The sequence below is a fragment of the Triturus cristatus genome, chromosome 2_1 (genome assembly GCF_964204655.1).
Source record: "Triturus cristatus chromosome 2_1, aTriCri1.1, whole genome shotgun sequence".
Lineage (NCBI taxonomy): Eukaryota > Metazoa > Chordata > Amphibia > Caudata > Salamandridae > Triturus > Triturus cristatus.
In genome coordinates this window covers 86472795-86493455 of record NC_140581.1, presented here as the reverse complement: position 1 = coordinate 86493455, position 20661 = coordinate 86472795, and the positions used below count along the sequence as shown (strand labels likewise).

Here is a 20661-nt window from a genome sequence, read left to right as displayed (position 1 = left end):
GCCCTATGGGCTATTCATGGCCCACCCAGACATAATAGGTGTACTTGTAAAGTGCATGTTCACTTAGAAGGGTATCTTGGCGCTGAATAACAGATTTTTATTGTTACCCAATGGTACTAATTTTATGGACCTGAGAAGGATGAAAGGATAAGTGGGCCCGCCGGCATTTGAACCTGTGACCATGAGGTTCGATACAGGCCTCTACAGTGGACGCATTTTGGACATGGCCCTTCTTAGGGGGATTTCCCTCTAGGGACATTGTTTAAGTTATTCGGCCTATATGTACTTTTGTGCCTCTGTATTAGCCAGTAGCTCATGGCGGTTTTCAGTGATCAGAAGTTGCTCGCACTGTAGGGCAGGTTGGAGATCTCTGCTCTACTCTGATGCATTAGGTGTTTGTGGGGCGCCGTTAGTGATTGATTACTCTCAGATCTGCTGGTCTCTGGGGTGACAGAAGAGGCGCATGCGGGCGGGGTGGGCTGTCTGACAGGAGTCAACAAAGGGTTAACTGGAGCAGCTGTGATTTTAGCCTGAGGCGTTTCCAGCAGGGCTTGAACCCGATACCCCGGCCATGGGGTCTTTAAATAACGCGCCGCCATCTGAGCTGGGCGCCTGTCATTCTGGCGGTCCCCCCCCCCCACACGCAGGCACCTGTGCGTGTCCACGTGTCCCCCCGGGGCCTGGCTTCCAATCCAAGGATGCTCACGGGCCACTTGTGAGCTCGCCCACCCCCAGGCAGCCAGGAGCAAACACATTGGAAAATCCTCTTGAGCCAGCAGGGCTCGGTGCAGGGGCGCTGTCCGGGGACAGAGTGACCCCTTTGGGTATCCGAAAAGTGGGAGGAGCCAATCCACGTAAGACTGGCCACTGAGCATGGAGAACTGCTTCGACACCTTCGTGTGAGGAGGCTGCAGTGTGTGGTTTTGCACGGATTTTGGGAGCCGCCATATGACTAGCTGGAACATATCATTAAAACATATGTTCCCATTTAGAGTGCTTCCGTCTCAAGGCGCCTCGAAGCACTATACGTTAAGCCACAGAATGCAAACACGTGACTGTCGTTTTGCTATCTGCATCCTGTACCTTTGGAAGTTGAAGCACTGTATGGGGTCTTATTGTACCCGGCAACCCTGAGCTGCTGAGCGCCCTGAAGCGGGGGCTGGACTGCAGACTGCGCCGCGGCTGCGTTTGGGATCACAGACTGCGCTACGTACAGGGTAGGGGCGCGCAGCCTACGCTACTTGAGGGCACTGAACTACAAGTGTGCTGCAGGAGGGCACTGACTGAACCACACGTGTGCTGCAGGAGGGCACTGGACCACAGACTGCGCTACCACAGGTGCTAAACCACACGGGTGCTGCAGGAGGGCACAGACTGCGCTACCACAGGCACTGAACCACACGGGTGCTGCAGGAGGGCACTGGACCACAGGTACTGAACCACACGGGTGCTGCAGGAGGGCACTGGGACGCAGGCTGCCCCCCCTGCAGGGTACTGAGACGGAGCCTGCAGCCTGCTGACTGCTGCTATGAGGCCAGGCTGGTGAGTGACTGCACGAGAGCGCGTGTTAGCTGCAGCGCTTGGATGTTGTAAAGCCTGGTGTAGGCACTCGATGCATGCTGCCTGTAGGCGGCTTCTCGCCGCCTCTGGCCCGGGTGTGGTTAGTCAGTGCGCGGGTGGGAAGGGGTCGTCACGGTACAGTAAACTCTCCACAGCATCCCAGTGAAGGCGGCCATCTTTGGGCACTAGTGCCCCCAGTACTAGCGTAGCAAGGATGCCAGGGACCCCAGTGCAAGCGAGGGAAATGGCCCTTTTACTGTTGTTGGGGTAGTAAAGTATAGCAAGTATCAGGGTTCAATGGGCTCATGGGGCTCCGGGCCCTGGTGTACCCCCTCAGTACCCCTGCCATGTGGTCCGCAAGCTACCACCTTCTGCACAGGTGCGGAGTGCACGTTCTGCAGCGCCACGGTTAGCACTTTCACTTACAAACCTGCCACTGCAGACCCAGGAACTGCCACTGGGATGGGCGCAGCCTTGCAAGCAGGGCACAAGGCCTAAAAAAATAAGTGGGGGGACTAACCTAGTTAGGCAGTATTCAAGTGACATCACGACGTGTGACATTACGACACGTGACATCACAATGGGTGACATCACGACTTGTGACAGTCACAGCGCATGACATCATAGCACATGACATCACAGCACATGACATTACATGTAGCATCACAGGAATTGACATCAAAGGAAGTGGCGTCACAAGCCATGACTTTAATATGTACGTATGATGTAAAGCGCTCTGACACTCTGCTTTGGGATGAGTAGCGCTATACAAGAAAATAGAGTGGTACTTAAATTATTTTAACGCCTCCTCATGGGTAGTGCTATATAAATTACATTTATTTCGTGTAAATACTGGGCGAGACCAACACATCTGACATTGTTGAGGTGCATGCATATCTAGAAAACAGCCCGAACACAGTGAAACGCTGCCTCTCTTAAGTATGGTGAAGGGCTAACCTTTATTTCCCCGCTGCTGCATTGGTTTCTAGGTGTGAGGCTCCTGACTGCACCCAGCCAGGAGACTGCAACACAAGGAGGCCTGATGACCCCTCAAATTCGGCCTTTGTTATAGTCCCAGCAGGAATCTTAAATAAGGAAGCCCTGTCGTCCCCGCCTGCACCTTGTTGCTCATTGTAGATGCAAAACAGACAATGCAGGCGCTGGGGAAAGTGTCCCGGCGCTGCTGAAAGTGTCCCGGCGCTGCTGAAAGTGTCCCGGCGCTGCTGAAAGTGTCCCGGCGCTGCTGAAAGTGTCCCGGCGCTGCTGAAAGTGTCCCGGCGCTGGTGAAAGTGTCCCGGCGCTGCTGAAAGTGTCCCGGCGCTGCTGAAAGTGTCCCGGCGCTGCTGAAAGTGTGCCGGCGCTGCTGAAAGTGTGCCGGCGCTGGTGAAAGTGTCCCGGCGCTGGTGAAAGTGTCCCGGCGCTGCTGAAAGTGTCCCGGCGCTGCTGAAAGTGTCCCGGCGCTGCTGAAAGTGTCCCGGCGCTTGTGAAAGTGTCCCGGCGCTTGTGAAAGTGTCCCGGTCCTGGAGAAAGTGTCCCGGCGCTGCTGAAAGTGTCCCGGTGCTGCTGAAAGTGTCCCGGTGCAGCTGAAAGTGTCCCGGCGCTGCTGAAAGTGTCCCGGCGCTGGTGAAAGTGTCCCGGCGCTGGTGAAAGTGTCCCGGCGCTGCTGAAAGTGTCCCGGCGCTGCTGAAAGTGTCCCGGCGCTGGTGAAAGTGTCCCGGCGCTGCTGAAAGTGTCCCGGCGGTGGTGAAAGTGTCCCGGCGCTGCTGAAAGTGTCCCGGCGCTGCTGAAAGTGTCCCGGCGCTGCTGAAAGTGTCCCGGTGCAGCTGAAAGTGTCCCGGCGCTGCTGAAAGTGTCCCGGCGCTGCTGAAAGTGTCCCGGCGCTGCTGAAAGTGTCCCGGCGCTGCTGAAAGTGTCCCGGCGCTGCTGAAAGTGTCCCGGCGCTGCTGAAAGTGTCCCGGTGCTGCTGAAAGTGTCCCGGCGCTGCTGAAAGTGTCCCGGCGCTGCTGAATGTGTCCCAGTGCTGCTGAAAGTGTCCCGGCGCTGGTGAAAGTGTCCCGGTGTTTGGAAATGACACCGGGACGAGTTCAGCACATTATTTAGTGGGGCCCAACTTCTTGGCAGGGTTTTCGGCGTTCACCCAGTGAAAATAGTGGGTGGATGCCGTCCACCTTTATGTACCCCCTACTCGTGCCCTGCGTGGAAGTCTAGCGGCAGGCAGGGGCATAGCAATTGCCCCAGCAGAGCTGAGTGCCCCGAGCTCCAGGGGGCACCCTCAGCTGCATAATGAATGAAAATTTTATTTCACAATTACATAAAACCATTGGCAACATTTCAGCAGCATAAGTCACGCACCACACACTGGCTGGCGCCGTGCACGGCCCCTGGCCTGGGAGCTTTTGACATGTGCTTCGCAGCCCCCCCCCCCCCCCCGCCCCCTCAGGTTTCCTTACGCCCCCGTCGGCAACCTCTGGATCAGTTGTGTTAGGGCTTGAACCTGTGCCATGTAGTTCGACATAGTGTTTGTCAGGTAGCAAACATATACACTAAAGCATGGACTAGCACGGTGGAATAATGCACGTGCTGCAGGGAATTCTGCTTGTCCCCACTGTCACAGGTTTGAACCTCTCTGGACCCCACTCAGCCTTTCATCCTCCAGCAGACAATACAATGCATGACATTGAGCTAGACAAATAAATATGTTATATACCGCCAAGAAACCTTTGGGTGAACGTGCAAGGTAAACAAAAGACGTTCTTTGTCGCATCGATTGTTGACAGTGAGGCCTCAAGGGTGCAAGGGCCCATTGCATGGGTAGGAAGATACAGCCAGAGCCGGCGCTCAGTCGGCCCCCGCACCTGCTGCAGCGTTGCTAGCCATGCCCCTGATTCTTGAAGATTCCTTCAAACATTGGTCAGCTGTGATAGGCCTCTGCTGACCTCATAATGTGCTTCACGCTGATTGTTCATGGCCATCTGCTCTGGCCGCTTCCTTTGCTCCAGCCCTCCCCTTCCTTCCTCTCACATGGCTGAAGTATGAGGGTGTGTCAGCATGCATTCCAGTGCTTGCCAGAGCACACAGGTGCAGCTGATGCCCTGGGTAAGCTCCAGGCGGTCTCCTGGAAAGATGCGACGCCATTTGATTGGGCACTTTTTGAGTAGATAAATCATTTCGTACTGGGGAGGTTAACGTGCTAGAAGTGCTTAGGGCCGTATTGATTAAGATATCACGCAGCGCAGCAAGTCACCATGCTGCGCTGCGCTGCGTGATAGAAAGAGCAAGAATGCGCCGTACTTAACAATATTCGGCACATTTCTGCCCTGCCCCAGCTCTTGCGCAGAAGTGCTGACGAACGCCAACACAGGCACCCTGGCAGCATGGTGCAAGGCTGCGCTGCGCTGCGTGATAGAAAGAGCAAGAATGCGCCGTACTTAACAATATTCGGCACATTTCTGCCCTGTCCCAGCTCTTGCGCAGAAGTGCTGACGAACGCCAACACAGGCACCCTGGCAGCATGGTGCAAGGCTGTGCTGCGCTGCATGATAGGGAAAGAGCAAGAATGCGCCGTACTTAACAATATTCGGCACATTTCTGCCCTGCCCCAGCTCTTGCGCAGAAGTGCTGACGAACGCCAACACAGGCACCCTGGCAGCATGGTGCAAGGCTGTGCTGCGCTGCGTGATAGGGCAAGAGCAAGAATGCGCCGTACTTAACAATATTCGGCACATTTCTGCCCTGCCCCAGCTCTTGCGCAGAAATGCTGACGAACGCCATCACAGGCACCCTGGCAGCATGGTGCAAGGCTGTGCTGCGCTGCGTGATAGGGAAAGAGCAAGAATGCGCCGTACTTAACAATATTCGGCACATTTCTGCCCTGTCCCAGCTCTTGCGCAGAAGTGCTGACGAACGCCAACACAGGCACCCTGGCAGCATGGTGCAAGGCTGTGCTGCGCTGCGTGATAGAAAGAGCAAGAATGCGCCGTACTTAACAATATTCGGCACATTTCTACCCTGTCCCAGCTCTTGCGCAGAAGTGCTGACGAACGCCAACACAGGCACCCTGGCAGCATGGTGCAAGGCTGTGCTGCGCTGCGTGATAGGGAAAGAGCAAGAATGCGCCGTACTTAACAATATTCGTCACATTTCTGCCCTGTCCCAGCTCTTGCGCAGAAGTGCTGACGAACGCCAACACAGGCACCCTGGCAGCATGGTGCAAGGCTGTGCTGCGCTGCGTGATAGAAAGAGCAAGAATGCGCCGTACTTAACAATATTCGGCACATTTCTGCCCTGCCCCAGCTCTTGCGCAGAAGTGCTGACGAACGCCAACACAGGCACCCTGGCAGCATGGTGCAAGGCTGTGCTGCGCTGCGTGATAGAAAGAGCAAGAATGCGCCGTACTTAACAATATTCGGCACATTTCTGCCCTGCCCCAGCTCTTGCGCAGAAGTGCTGACGAACGCCAACACAGGCACCCTGGCAGCATGGTGCAAGGCTGTGCTGCGCTGCGTGATAGGGACAGAGCAAGAATGCGCCGTACTTAACAATATTCGGCACATTTCTACCCTGTCCCAGCTCTTGCGCAGAAGTGCTGACGAACGCCAACACAGGCACCCTGGCAGCATGGTGCAAGGCTGTGCTGCGCTGCGTGATAGGGAAAGAGCAAGAATGCGCCGTACTTAACAATATTCGTCACATTTCTGCCCTGTCCCAGCTCTTGCGCAGAAGTGCTGACGAACGCCAACACAGGCACCCTGGCAGCATGGTGCAAGGCTGTGCTGCGCTGCGTGATAGGGACAGAGCAAGAATGCGCCGTACTTAACAATATTCGTCACATTTCTGCCCTGTCCCAGCTCTTGCGCAGAAGTGCTGACGAACGCCAACACAGGCACCCTGGCTGGCAGCATGGTGCAAGGCTGTGCTGCGCTGCGTGATAGGGAAAGAGCAAGAATGCACCGTACTTAACAATATTCGGCACATTTCTGCCCTGTCCCAGCTCTTGCGCAGAAGTGCTGACGAACGCCAACACAGGCACCCTGGCAGCATGGTGCAAGGCTGTGCTGCGCTGCGTGATAGAAAGAGCAAGAATGCGCCGTACTTAACAATATTCGGCACATTTCTACCCTGTCCCAGCTCTTGCGCAGAAGTGCTGACGAACGCCAACACAGGCACCCTGGCAGCATGGTGCAAGGCTGTGCTGCGCTGCGTGATAGGGACAGAGCAAGAATGCGCCGTACTTAACAATATTCGGCACATTTCTACCCTGTCCCAGCTCTTGCGCAGAAGTGCTGACGAACGCCAACACAGGCACCCTGGCAGCATGGTGCAAGGCTGTGCTGCGCTGCGTGATAGGGAAAGAGCAAGAATGCGCCGTACTTAACAATATTCGGCACATTTCTGCCCTGTCCCAGCTCTTGCGCAGAAGTGCTGATGAACGCCAACACAGGCACCCTGGCAGCATGGTGCAAGGCTGTGCTGCGCTGCGTGATAGGGACAGAGCAAGAATGCGCCGTACTTAACAATATTCGGCACATTTCTGCCCTGCCCCAGCTCTTGCGCAGAAGTGCTGACGAACGCCAACACAGGCACCCTGGCAGCATGGTGCAAGGCTGTGCTGCGCTGCGTGATAGGGACAGAGCAAGAATGCGCCGTACTTAACAATATTCGGCACATTTCTGCCCTGTCCCAGCTCTTGCGCAGAAGTGCTGACGAACGCCAACACAGGCACCCTGGCAGCATGGTGCAAGGCTGTGCTGCGCTGCGTGATAGAAAGAGCAAGAATGCGCCGTACTTAACAATATTCGGCACATTTCTACCCTGTCCCAGCTCTTGCGCAGAAGTGCTGACGAACGCCAACACAGGCACCCTGGCAGCATGGTGCAAGGCTGTGCTGCGCTGCGTGATAGGGAAAGAGCAAGAATGCGCCGTACTTAACAATATTCGTCACATTTCTGCCCTGTCCCAGCTCTTGCGCAGAAGTGCTGACGAACGCCAACACAGGCACCCTGGCAGCATGGTGCAAGGCTGTGCTGCGCTGCGTGATAGAAAGAGCAAGAATGCGCCGTACTTAACAATATTCGGCACATTTCTGCCCTGCCCCAGCTCTTGCGCAGAAGTGCTGACGAACGCCAACACAGGCACCCTGGCAGCATGGTGCAAGGCTGTGCTGCGCTGCGTGATAGAAAGAGCAAGAATGCGCCGTACTTAACAATATTCGGCACATTTCTGCCCTGCCCCAGCTCTTGCGCAGAAGTGCTGACGAACGCCAACACAGGCACCCTGGCAGCATGGTGCAAGGCTGTGCTGCGCTGCGTGATAGGGACAGAGCAAGAATGCGCCGTACTTAACAATATTCGGCACATTTCTACCCTGTCCCAGCTCTTGCGCAGAAGTGCTGACGAACGCCAACACAGGCACCCTGGCAGCATGGTGCAAGGCTGTGCTGCGCTGCGTGATAGGGAAAGAGCAAGAATGCGCCGTACTTAACAATATTCGTCACATTTCTGCCCTGTCCCAGCTCTTGCGCAGAAGTGCTGACGAACGCCAACACAGGCACCCTGGCAGCATGGTGCAAGGCTGTGCTGCGCTGCGTGATAGGGACAGAGCAAGAATGCGCCGTACTTAACAATATTCGTCACATTTCTGCCCTGTCCCAGCTCTTGCGCAGAAGTGCTGACGAACGCCAACACAGGCACCCTGGCTGGCAGCATGGTGCAAGGCTGTGCTGCGCTGCGTGATAGGGAAAGAGCAAGAATGCACCGTACTTAACAATATTCGGCACATTTCTGCCCTGTCCCAGCTCTTGCGCAGAAGTGCTGACGAACGCCAACACAGGCACCCTGGCAGCATGGTGCAAGGCTGTGCTGCGCTGCGTGATAGAAAGAGCAAGAATGCGCCGTACTTAACAATATTCGGCACATTTCTACCCTGTCCCAGCTCTTGCGCAGAAGTGCTGACGAACGCCAACACAGGCACCCTGGCAGCATGGTGCAAGGCTGTGCTGCGCTGCGTGATAGGGACAGAGCAAGAATGCGCCGTACTTAACAATATTCGGCACATTTCTACCCTGTCCCAGCTCTTGCGCAGAAGTGCTGACGAACGCCAACACAGGCACCCTGGCAGCATGGTGCAAGGCTGTGCTGCGCTGCGTGATAGGGAAAGAGCAAGAATGCGCCGTACTTAACAATATTCGGCACATTTCTGCCCTGTCCCAGCTCTTGCGCAGAAGTGCTGATGAACGCCAACACAGGCACCCTGGCAGCATGGTGCAAGGCTGTGCTGCGCTGCGTGATAGGGACAGAGCAAGAATGCGCCGTACTTAACAATATTCGGCACATTTCTGCCCTGCCCCAGCTCTTGCGCAGAAGTGCTGACGAACGCCAACACAGGCACCCTGGCAGCATGGTGCAAGGCTGTGCTGCGCTGCGTGATAGGGACAGAGCAAGAATGCGCCGTACTTAACAATATTCGGCACATTTCTACCCTGTCCCAGCTCTTGCGCAGAAGTGCTGACGAACGCCAACACAGGCACCCTGGCAGCATGGTGCAAGGCTGTGCTGCGCTGCGTGATAGGGAAAGAGCAAGAATGCGCCGTACTTAACAATATTCGTCACATTTCTGCCCTGTCCCAGCTCTTGCGCAGAAGTGCTGACGAACGCCAACACAGGCACCCTGGCAGCATGGTGCAAGGCTGTGCTGCGCTGCGTGATAGGGACAGAGCAAGAATGCGCCGTACTTAACAATATTCGTCACATTTCTGCCCTGTCCCAGCTCTTGCGCAGAAGTGCTGACGAACGCCAACACAGGCACCCTGGCAGCATGGTGCAAGGCTGTGCTGCGCTGCGTGATAGAAAGAGCAAGAATGCACCGTACTTAACAATATTCGGCACATTTCTCCCCTGTCCCAGCTCTTGCGCAGAAGTGCTGACGAACGCCAACACAGGCACCCTGGCAGCATGGTGCAAGGCTGTGCTGCGCTGCGTGATAGAAAGAGCAAGAATGCACCGTACTTAACAATATTCGGCACATTTCTACCCTGCCCCAGCTCTTGCGCAGAAGTGCTGACGAACGCCATCACAGGCACCCTGGCAGCATGGTGCAAGGCTGTGCTGCGCTGCGTGATAGAAAGAGCAAGAATGCACCGTACTTAACAATATTCGGCACATTTCTACCCTGCCCCAGCTCTTGCGCAGAAGTGCTGACGAACGCCAATACAGGCACCCTGGCAGCATGGTGCAAGGCTGTGCTGCGCTGCGTGATAGGGACAGAGCAAGAATGCGCCGTACTTAACAATATTCGGCACATTTCTGCCCTGCCCCAGCTCTTGCGCAGAAGTGCTGACGAACGCCAACACAGGCACCCTTGCAGCATGGTGCAAGGCTGTGCTGCGCTGCGTGATAGAAAGAGCAAGAATGCACCGTACTTAACAATATTCGGCACATTTCTACCCTGCCCCAGCTCTTGCGCAGAAGTGCTGACGAACGCCAACACAGGCACCCTGGCAGCATGGTGCAAGGCTGTGCTGCGCTGCGTGATAGGGAAAGAGCAAGAATGCGCCGTACTTAACAATATTCGGCACATTTCTGCCCTGCCCCAGCTCTTGCGCAGAAGTGCTGACGAACGCCAACACAGGCACCCTGGCAGCATGGTGCAAGGCTGTGCTGCGCTGCGTGATAGGGAAAGAGCAAGAATGCACCGTACTTAACAATATTCGGCACATTTCTGCCCTGCCCCAGCTCTTGCGCAGAAGTGCTGACGAACGCCAACACAGGCACCCTGGCAGCATGGTGCAAGGCTGTGCTGCGCTGCGTGATAGGGAAAGAGCAAGAATGCGCCGTACTTAACAATATTCGGCACATTTCTGCCCTGTCCCAGCTCTTGCGCAGAAGTGCTGACGAACGCCAACACAGGCACCCTGGCAGCATGGTGCAAGGCTGTGCTGCGCTGCGTGATAGGGACATAGCAACAATGCGCCGTACTTAACAATATTCGGCACATTTCTGCCCTGTCCCAGCTCTTGCGCAGAAGTGCTGACGAACGCCAACACAGGCACCCTGGCAGCATGGTGCAAGGCTGTGCTGCGCTGCGTGATAGGGAAAGAGCAAGAATGCACCGTACTTAACAATATTCGGCACATTTCTGCCCTGCCCCAGCTCTTGCGCAGAAGTGCTGACGAACGCCAACACAGGCACCCTGGCAGCATGGTGCAAGGCTGTGCTGCGCTGCGTGATAGGGAAAGAGCAAGAATGCGCCGTACTTAACAATATTCGGCACATTTCTGCCCTGTCCCAGCTCTTGCGCAGAAGTGCTGACGAACGCCAACACAGGCACCCTGGCAGCATGGTGCAAGGCTGTGCTGCGCTGCGTGATAGGGACATAGCAAGAATGCGCCGTACTTAACAATATTCGGCACATTTCTGCCCTGTCCCAGCTCTTGCGCAGAAGTGCTGACGAACGCCAACACAGGCACCCTGGCAGCATAGTGCAAGTCTGTGCTGCGCTGCGTGATAGGGACAGAGCAAGAATGCGCCGTACTTAACAATATTCGGCACATTTCTGCCCTGTCCCAGCTCTTGCGCAGAAGTGCTGACGAACGCCAACACAGGCACCCTGGCAGCATGGTGCAAGGCTGTGCTGCGCTGCGTGATCGGGAAAGAGCAAGAATGCGCCGTACTTAACAATATTCGGCACATTTATGCCCTGTCCCAGCTCTTGCGCAGAAGTGCTGACGAATGCCAACACAGGCACCCTGGCAGCATGGTGCAAGGCTGTGCTGCGCTGCGTGATAGGGACAGAGCAAGAATGCGCCGTACTTAACAATATTCGGCACATTTCTGCCCTGTCCCAGCTCTTGCGCAGAAGTGCTGACGAACGCCAACACAGGCACCCTGGCAGCATGGTGCAAGGCTGTGCTGCGCTGCGTGATAGGGAAAGAGCAAGAATGCGCCGTACTTAACAATATTCGGCACATTTCTGCCCTGCCCCAGCTCTTGCGCAGAAGTGCTGACGAACGCCAACACAGGCACCCTGGCAGCATGGTGCAAGGCTGTGCTGCGCTGCGTGATAGGGAAAGAGCAAGAATGCGCCGTACTTAACAATATTCGGCACATTTCTGCCCTGCCCCAGCTCTTGCGCAGAAATGCTGACGAACGCCATCACAGGCACCCTGGCAGCATGGTGCAAGGCTGTGCTGCGCTGCGTGATAGGGAAAGAGCAAGAATGCGCCGTACTTAACAATATTCGGCACATTTCTGCCCTGTCCCAGCTCTTGCACAGAAGTGCTGACGAACGCCAACACAGGCACCCTGGCAGCATGGTGCAAGGCTGTGCTGCGCTGCGTGATAGGGAAAGAGCAAGAATGCCCCGTACTTAACAATATTCGGCACATTTCTGCCCTGCCCCAGCTCTTGCGCAGAAGTGCTGACGAACGCCAACACAGGCACCCTGGCAGCATGGTGCAAGGCTGTGCTGCGCTGCGTGATAGGGAAAGAGCAAGAATGCGCCGTACTTAACAATATTCGGCACATTTCTGCCCTGCCCCAGCTCTTGCGCAGAAATGCTGACGAACGCCATCACAGGCACCCTGGCAGCATGGTGCAAGGCTGTGCTGCGCTGCGTGATAGGGAAAGAGCAAGAATGCGCCGTACATAACAATATTCGGCACATTTCTGCCCTGTCCAAGCTCTTGCGCAGAAGTGCTGACGAACGCCAACACAGGCACCCTGGCAGCATGGTGCAAGGCTGTGCTGCGCTGCGTGATAGGGACATAGCAAGAATGCGCCGTACTTAACAATATTCGGCACATTTCTGCCCTGTCCCAGCTCTTGCGCAGAAGTGCTGACGAACGCCAACACAGGCACCCTGGCAGCATGGTGCAAGGCTGTGCTGCGCTGCGTGATAGGGAAAGAGCAAGAATGCGCCGTACTTAACAATATTCGGCACATTTCTGCCCTGCCCCAGCTCTTGCGCAGAAGTGCTGACGAACGCCAACACAGGCACCTTGGCAGCATGGTGCAAGGCTGTGCTGCGCTGCGTGATAGGGAAAGAGCAAGAATGCGCCGTACTTAACAATATTCGGCACATTTCTGCCCTGTCCCAGCTCTTGCGCAGAAGTGCTGACGAACGCCAACACAGGCACCCTGGCAGCATGGTGCAAGGCTGTGCTGCGCTGCGTGATAGGGACAGAGCAAGAATGCGCCGTACTTAACAATATTCGGCACATTTCTGCCCTGTCCCAGCTCTTGCGCAGAAGTGCTGACGAACGCCAACACAGGCACCCTGGCAGCATGGTGCAAGGCTGTGCTGCGCTGCGTGATAGGGAAAGAGCAAGAATGCGCCGTACTTAACAATATTCGGCACATTTCTGCCCTGCCCCAGCTCTTGCGCAGAAGTGCTGACGAACGCCAACACAGGCACCCTGGCAGCATGGTGCAAGGCTGTGCTGCGCTGCGTGATAGGGAAAGAGCAAGAATGCGGCGTACTTAACAATATTCGGCACATTTCTGCCCTGTCCCAGCTCTTGCGCAGAAGTGCTGACGAACGCCAACACAGGCACCCTGGCAGCATGGTGCAAGGCTGTGCTGCGCTGCGTGATAGGGAAAGAGCAAGAATGCACCGTACTTAACAATATTCGGCACATTTCTGCCCTGCCCCAGCTCTTGCGCAGAAGTGCTGACGAACGCCAACACAGGCACCCTGGCAGCATGGTGCAAGGCTGTGCTGCGCTGCGTGATAGGGAAAGAGCAAGAATGCGCCGTACTTAACAATATTCGGCACATTTCTGCCCTGTCCCAGCTCTTGCGCAGAAGTGCTGACGAACGCCAACACAGGCACCCTGGCAGCATGGTGCAAGGCTGTGCTGCGCTGCGTGATAGGGACATAGCAAGAATGCGCCGTACTTAACAATATTCGGCACATTTCTGCCCTGTCCCAGCTCTTGCGCAGAAGTGCTGACGAACGCCAACACAGGCACCCTGGCAGCATAGTGCAAGTCTGTGCTGCGCTGCGTGATAGGGACAGAGCAAGAATGCGCCGTACTTAACAATATTCGGCACATTTCTGCCCTGTCCCAGCTCTTGCACAGAAGTGCTGACGAACGCCAACACAGGCACCCTGGCAGCATGGTGCAAGGCTGTGCTGCGCTGCGTGATCGGGAAAGAGCAAGAATGCGCCGTACTTAACAATATTCGGCACATTTATGCCCTGTCCCAGCTCTTGCGCAGAAGTGCTGACGAACGCCAACACAGGCACCCTGGCAGCATGGTGCAAGGCTGTGCTGCGCTGCGTGATAGGGACAGAGCAAGAATGCGCCGTACTTAACAATATTCGGCACATTTCTGCCCTGTCCCAGCTCTTGCGCAGAAGTGCTGACGAACGCCAACACAGGCACCCTGGCAGCATGGTGCAAGGCTGTGCTGCGCTGCGTGATAGGGAAAGAGCAAGAATGCGCCGTACTTAACAATATTCGGCACATTTCTGCCCTGCCCAGCTCTTGCGCAGAAGTGCTGACGAACGCCAACACAGGCACCCTGGCAGCATGGTGCAAGGCTGTGCTGCGCTGCGTGATAGGGAAAGAGCAAGAATGCGCCGTACTTAACAATATTCAACACATTTCTGCCCTGCCCCAGCTCTTGCGCAGAAATGCTGACGAACGCCATCACAGGCACCCTGGCAGCATGGTGCAAGGCTGTGCTGCGCTGCGTGATAGGGAAAGAGCAAGAATGCGCCGTACATAACAATATTCGGCACATTTCTGCCCTGTCCCAGCTCTTGCGCAGAAGTGCTGACGAACGCCAACACAGGCACCCTGGCAGCATGGTGCAAGGCTGTGCTGCGCTGCGTGATAGGGACATAGCAAGAATGCGCCGTACTTAACAATATTCGGCACATTTCTGCCCTGTCCCAGCTCTTGCGCAGAAGTGCTGACGAACGCCAACACAGGCACCCTGGCAGCATGGTGCAAGGCTGTGCTGCGCTGCGTGATAGGGAAAGAGCAAGAATGCGCCGTACTTAACAATATTCGGCACATTTCTGCCCTGCCCCAGCTCTTGCGCAGAAGTGCTGACGAACGCCAACACAGGCACCTTGGCAGCATGGTGCAAGGCTGTGCTGCGCTGCGTGATAGGGAAAGAGCAAGAATGCGCCGTACTTAACAATATTCGGCACATTTCTGCCCTGTCCCAGCTCTTGCGCAGAAGTGCTGACGAACGCCAACACAGGCACCCTGGCAGCATGGTGCAAGGCTGTGCTGCGCTGCGTGATAGGGACAGAGCAAGAATGCGCCGTACTTAACAATATTCGGCACATTTCTGCCCTGTCCCAGCTCTTGCGCAGAAGTGCTGACGAACGCCAACACAGGCACCCTGGCAGCATGGTGCAAGGCTGTGCTGCGCTGCGTGATAGGGAAAGAGCAAGAATGCGCCGTACTTAACAATATTCGGCACATTTCTGCCCTGCCCCAGCTCTTGCGCAGAAGTGCTGACGAACGCCAACACAGGCACCCTGGCAGCATGGTGCAAGGCTGTGCTGCGCTGCGTGATAGGGAAAGAGCAAGAATGCGCCGTACTTAACAATATTCGGCACATTTCTGCCCTGCCCCAGCTCTTGCGCAGAAGTGCTGACGAACGCCATCACAGGCACCCTGGCAGCATGGTGCAAGGCTGTGCTGCGCTGCGTGATAGGGAAAGAGCAAGAATGCGCCGTACTTAACAATATTCGGCACATTTCTGCCCTGTCCCAGCTCTTGCGCAGAAGTGCTGACGAACGCCAACACAGGCACCCTGGCAGCATGGTGCAAGGCTGTGCTGCGCTGCGTGATAGGGACAGAGCAAGAATGCGCCGTACTTAACAATATTCGGCACATTTCTGCCCTGTCCCAGCTCTTGCGCAGAAGTGCTGACGAACGCCAACACAGGCACCCTGGCAGCATGGTGCAAGGCTGTGCTGCGCTGCGTGATAGGGAAAGAGCAAGAATGCGCCGTACTTAACAATATTCGGCACATTTCTGCCCTGCCCCAGCTCTTGCGCAGAAGTGCTGACGAACGCCAACACAGGCACCCTGGCAGCATGGTGCAAGGCTGTGCTGCGCTGCGTGATAGGGAAAGAGCAAGAATGCGCCGTACTTAACAATATTCGGCACATTTCTGCCCTGTCCCAGCTCTTGCGCAGAAGTGCTGACGAACGCCAACACAGGCACCCTGGCAGCATGGTGCAAGGCTGTGCTGCGCTGCGTGATAGGGAAAGAGCAAGAATGCGCCGTACTTAACAATATTCGGCACATTTCTGCCCTGTCCCAGCTCTTGCGCAGAAGTGCTGACGAACGCCAACACAGGCACCCTGGCAGCATGGTGCAAGGCTGTGCTGCGCTGCGTGATAGGGACAGAGCAAGAATGCGCCGTATTTAACAATATTCGGCACATTTCTGCCCTGTCCCAGCTCTTGCGCAGAAGTGCTGACGAACGCCAACACAGGCACCGTGGCAGCATGGTGCAAGGCTGTGCTGCGCTGCGTGATAGGGACAGAGCAAGAATGCGCCGTACTTAACAATATTCGGCACATTTCTACCCTGTCCCAGCTCTTGCGCAGAAGTGCTGACGAACGCCAACACAGGCACCCTGGCAGCATGGTGCAAGGCTGTGCTGCGCTGCGTGATAGGGACAGAGCAAGAATGCGCCGTACTTAACAATATTCGGCACATTTCTACCCTGTCCCAGCTCTTGCGCAGAAGTGCTGACGAACGCCAACACAGGCACCCTGGCAGCATAGTGCAAGTCTGTGCTGCGCTGCGTGATAGGGACAGAGCAAGAATGCGCCGTACTTAACAATATTCGGCACATTTCTGCCCTGTCCCAGCTCTTGCGCAGAAGTGCTGACGAACGCCAATACAGGCACCCTGGCAGCATGGTGCAAGGCTGTGCTGCGCTGCGTGATAGGGACAGAGCAAGAATGCGCCGTACTTAACAATATTCGGCACATTTCTGCCCTGCCCCAGCTCTTGCGCAGAAGTGCTGACGAACGCCAACACAGGCACCCTTGCAGCATGGTGCAAGGCTGTGCTGCGCTGCGTGATAGAAAGAGCAAGAATGCACCGTACTTAACAATATTCGGCACATTTCTACCCTGCCCCAGCTCTTGCGCAGAAGTGCTGACGAACGCCAACACAGGCACCCTGGCAGCATGGTGCAAGGCTGTGCTGCGCTGCGTGATAGGGAAAGAGCAAGAATGCGCCGTACTTAACAATATTCGGCACATTTCTGCCCTGCCCCAGCTCTTGCGCAGAAGTGCTGACGAACGCCAACACAGGCACCCTGGCAGCATGGTGCAAGGCTGTGCTGCGCTGCGTGATAGGGAAAGAGCAAGAATGCACCGTACTTAACAATATTCGGCACATTTCTGCCCTGCCCCAGCTCTTGCGCAGAAGTGCTGACGAACGCCAACACAGGCACCCTGGCAGCATGGTGCAAGGCTGTGCTGCGCTGCGTGATAGGGAAAGAGCAAGAATGCGCCGTACTTAACAATATTCGGCACATTTCTGCCCTGTCCCAGCTCTTGCGCAGAAGTGCTGACGAACGCCAACACAGGCACCCTGGCAGCATGGTGCAAGGCTGTGCTGCGCTGCGTGATAGGGACATAGCAACAATGCGCCGTACTTAACAATATTCGGCACATTTCTGCCCTGTCCCAGCTCTTGCGCAGAAGTGCTGACGAACGCCAACACAGGCACCCTGGCAGCATGGTGCAAGGCTGTGCTGCGCTGCGTGATAGGGAAAGAGCAAGAATGCACCGTACTTAACAATATTCGGCACATTTCTGCCCTGCCCCAGCTCTTGCGCAGAAGTGCTGACGAACGCCAACACAGGCACCCTGGCAGCATGGTGCAAGGCTGTGCTGCGCTGCGTGATAGGGAAAGAGCAAGAATGCGCCGTACTTAACAATATTCGGCACATTTCTGCCCTGTCCCAGCTCTTGCGCAGAAGTGCTGACGAACGCCAACACAGGCACCCTGGCAGCATGGTGCAAGGCTGTGCTGCGCTGCGTGATAGGGACATAGCAAGAATGCGCCGTACTTAACAATATTCGGCACATTTCTGCCCTGTCCCAGCTCTTGCGCAGAAGTGCTGACGAACGCCAACACAGGCACCCTGGCAGCATAGTGCAAGTCTGTGCTGCGCTGCGTGATAGGGACAGAGCAAGAATGCGCCGTACTTAACAATATTCGGCACATTTCTGCCCTGTCCCAGCTCTTGCGCAGAAGTGCTGACGAACGCCAACACAGGCACCCTGGCAGCATGGTGCAAGGCTGTGCTGCGCTGCGTGATCGGGAAAGAGCAAGAATGCGCCGTACTTAACAATATTCGGCACATTTATGCCCTGTCCCAGCTCTTGCGCAGAAGTGCTGACGAACGCCAACACAGGCACCCTGGCAGCATGGTGCAAGGCTGTGCTGCGCTGCGTGATAGGGACAGAGCAAGAATGCACCGTACTTAACAATATTCGGCACATTTCTGCCCTGTCCCAGCTCTTGCGCAGAAGTGCTGACGAACGCCAACACAGGCACCCTGGCAGCATGGTGCAAGGCTGTGCTGCGCTGCGTGATAGGGAAAGAGCAAGAATGCGCCGTACTTAACAATATTCGGCACATTTCTGCCCTGCCCCAGCTCTTGCGCAGAAGTGCTGACGAACGCCAACACAGGCACCCTGGCAGCATGGTGCAAGGCTGTGCTGCGCTGCGTGATAGGGAAAGAGCAAGAATGCGCCGTACTTAACAATATTCGGCACATTTCTGCCCTGCCCCAGCTCTTGCGCAGAAATGCTGACGAACGCCATCACAGGCACCCTGGCAGCATGGTGCAAGGCTGTGCTGCGCTGCGTGATAGGGAAAGAGCAAGAATGCGCCGTACTTAACAATATTCGGCACATTTCTGCCCTGTCCCAGCTCTTGCACAGAAGTGCTGACGAACGCCAACACAGGCACCCTGGCAGCATGGTGCAAGGCTGTGCTGCGCTGCGTGATAGGGAAAGAGCAAGAATGCGCCGTACTTAACAATATTCGGCACATTTCTGCCCTGCCCCAGCTCTTGCGCAGAAGTGCTGACGAACGCCAACACAGGCACCCTGGCAGCATGGTGCAAGGCTGTGCTGCGCTGCGTGATAGGGAAAGAGCAAGAATGCGCCGTACTTAACAATATTCGGCACATTTCTGCCCTGCCCCAGCTCTTGCGCAGAAATGCTGACGAACGCCATCACAGGCACCCTGGCAGCATGGTGCAAGGCTGTGCTGCGCTGCGTGATAGGGAAAGAGCAAGAATGCGCCGTACATAACAATATTCGGCACATTTCTGCCCTGTCCAAGCTCTTGCGCAGAAGTGCTGACGAACGCCAACACAGGCACCCTGGCAGCATGGTGCAAGGCTGTGCTGCGCTGCGTGATAGGGACATAGCAAGAATGCGCCGTACTTAACAATATTCGGCACATTTCTGCCCTGTCCCAGCTCTTGCGCAGAAGTGCTGACGAACGCCAACACAGGCACCCTGGCAGCATGGTGCAAGGCTGTGCTGCGCTGCGTGATAGGGAAAGAGCAAGAATGCGCCGTACTTAACAATATTCGGCACATTTCTGCCCTGCCCCAGCTCTTGCGCAGAAGTGCTGACGAACGCCAACACAGGCACCTTGGCAGCATGGTGCAAGGCTGTGCTGCGCTGCGTGATAGGGAAAGAGCAAGAATGCGCCGTACTTAACAATATTCGGCACATTTCTGCCCTGTCCCAGCTCTTGCGCAGAAGTGCTGACGAACGCCAACACAGGCACCCTGGCAGCATGGTGCAAGGCTGTGCTGCGCTGCGTGATAGGGACAGAGCAAGAATGCGCCGTACTTAACAATATTCGGCACATTTCTGCCCTGTCCCAGCTCTTGCGCAGAAGTGCTGACGAACGCCAACACAGGCACCCTGGCAGCATGGTGCAAGGCTGTGCTGCGCTGCGTGATAGGGAAAGAGCAAGAATGCGCCGTACTTAACAATATTCGGCACATTTCTGCCCTGCCCCAGCTCTTGCGCAGAAGTGCTGACGAACGCCAACACAGGCACCCTGGCAGCATGGTGCAAGGCTGTGCTGCGCTGCGTGATAGGGAAAGAGCAAGAATGCGCCGTACTTAACAATATTCGGCACATTTCTGCCCTGTCCCAGCTCTTGCGCAGAAGTGCTGACGAACGCCAACACAGGCACCCTGGCAGCATGGTGCAAGGCTGTGCTGCGCTGCGTGATAGGGAAAGAGCAAGAATGCACCGTACTTAACAATATTCGGCACATTTCTGCCCTGCCCCAGCTCTTGCGCAGAAGTGCTGACGAACGCCAACACAGGCACCCTGGCAGCATGGTGCAAGGCTGTGCTGCGCTGCGTGATAGGGAAAGAGCAAGAATGCGCCGTACTTAACAATATTCGGCACATTTCTGCCCTGTCCCAGCTCTTGCGCAGAAGTGCTGACGAACGCCAACACAGGCACCCTGGCAGCATGGTGCAAGGCTGTGCTGCGCTGCGTGATAGGGACATAGCAAGAATGCGCCGTACTTAACAATATTCGGCACATTTCTGCCCTGTCCCAGCTCTTGCGCAGAAGTGCTGACGAACGCCAACACAGGCACCCTGGCAGCATAGTGCAAGTCTGTGCTGCGCTGCGTGATAGGGACAGAGCAAGAATGCGCCGTACTTAACAATATTCGGCACATTTCTGCCCTGTCCCAGCTCTTGCGCAGAAGTGCTGACGAACGCCAACACAGGCACCCTGGCAGCATGGTGCAAGGCTGTGCTGCGCTGCGTGATCGGGAAAGAGCAAGAATGCGCCGTCCTTAACAATATTCGGCACATTTATGCCCTGTCCCAGCTCTTGCGCAGAAGTGCTGACGAACGCCAACACAGGCACCCTGGCAGCATGGTGCAAGGCTGTGCTGCGCTGCGTGATAGGGACAGAGCAAGAATGCGCCGTACTTAACAATATTCGGCACATTTCTGCCCTGTCCCAGCTCTTGCGCAGAAGTGCTGACGAACGCCAACACAGGCACCCTGGCAGCATGGTGCAAGGCTGTGCTGCGCTGCGTGATAGGGAAAGAGC

General features: G+C 55.9%; 1 protein-coding gene across 3 annotated transcripts in view; it reads left to right on the top strand.

Annotated features, from left to right (window-relative positions):
- The first annotated feature begins 722 nt into the window (after window positions 1-722).
- RUSC2 (RUN and SH3 domain containing 2) overlaps window positions 723-20661 on the top strand; it is a 352089-nt gene continuing 332150 nt past the window's right edge. For 2 of the 3 annotated variants that reach the window (XM_085628122.1, XM_085628113.1), the window contains exon 1: window positions 723-1542. The gene's annotated coding sequence lies outside the window, so the exon portion shown is untranslated. The remainder of the gene's footprint in view (window positions 1543-20661) is intronic. The other variant, XM_085628114.1, reaches the window with a different exon arrangement.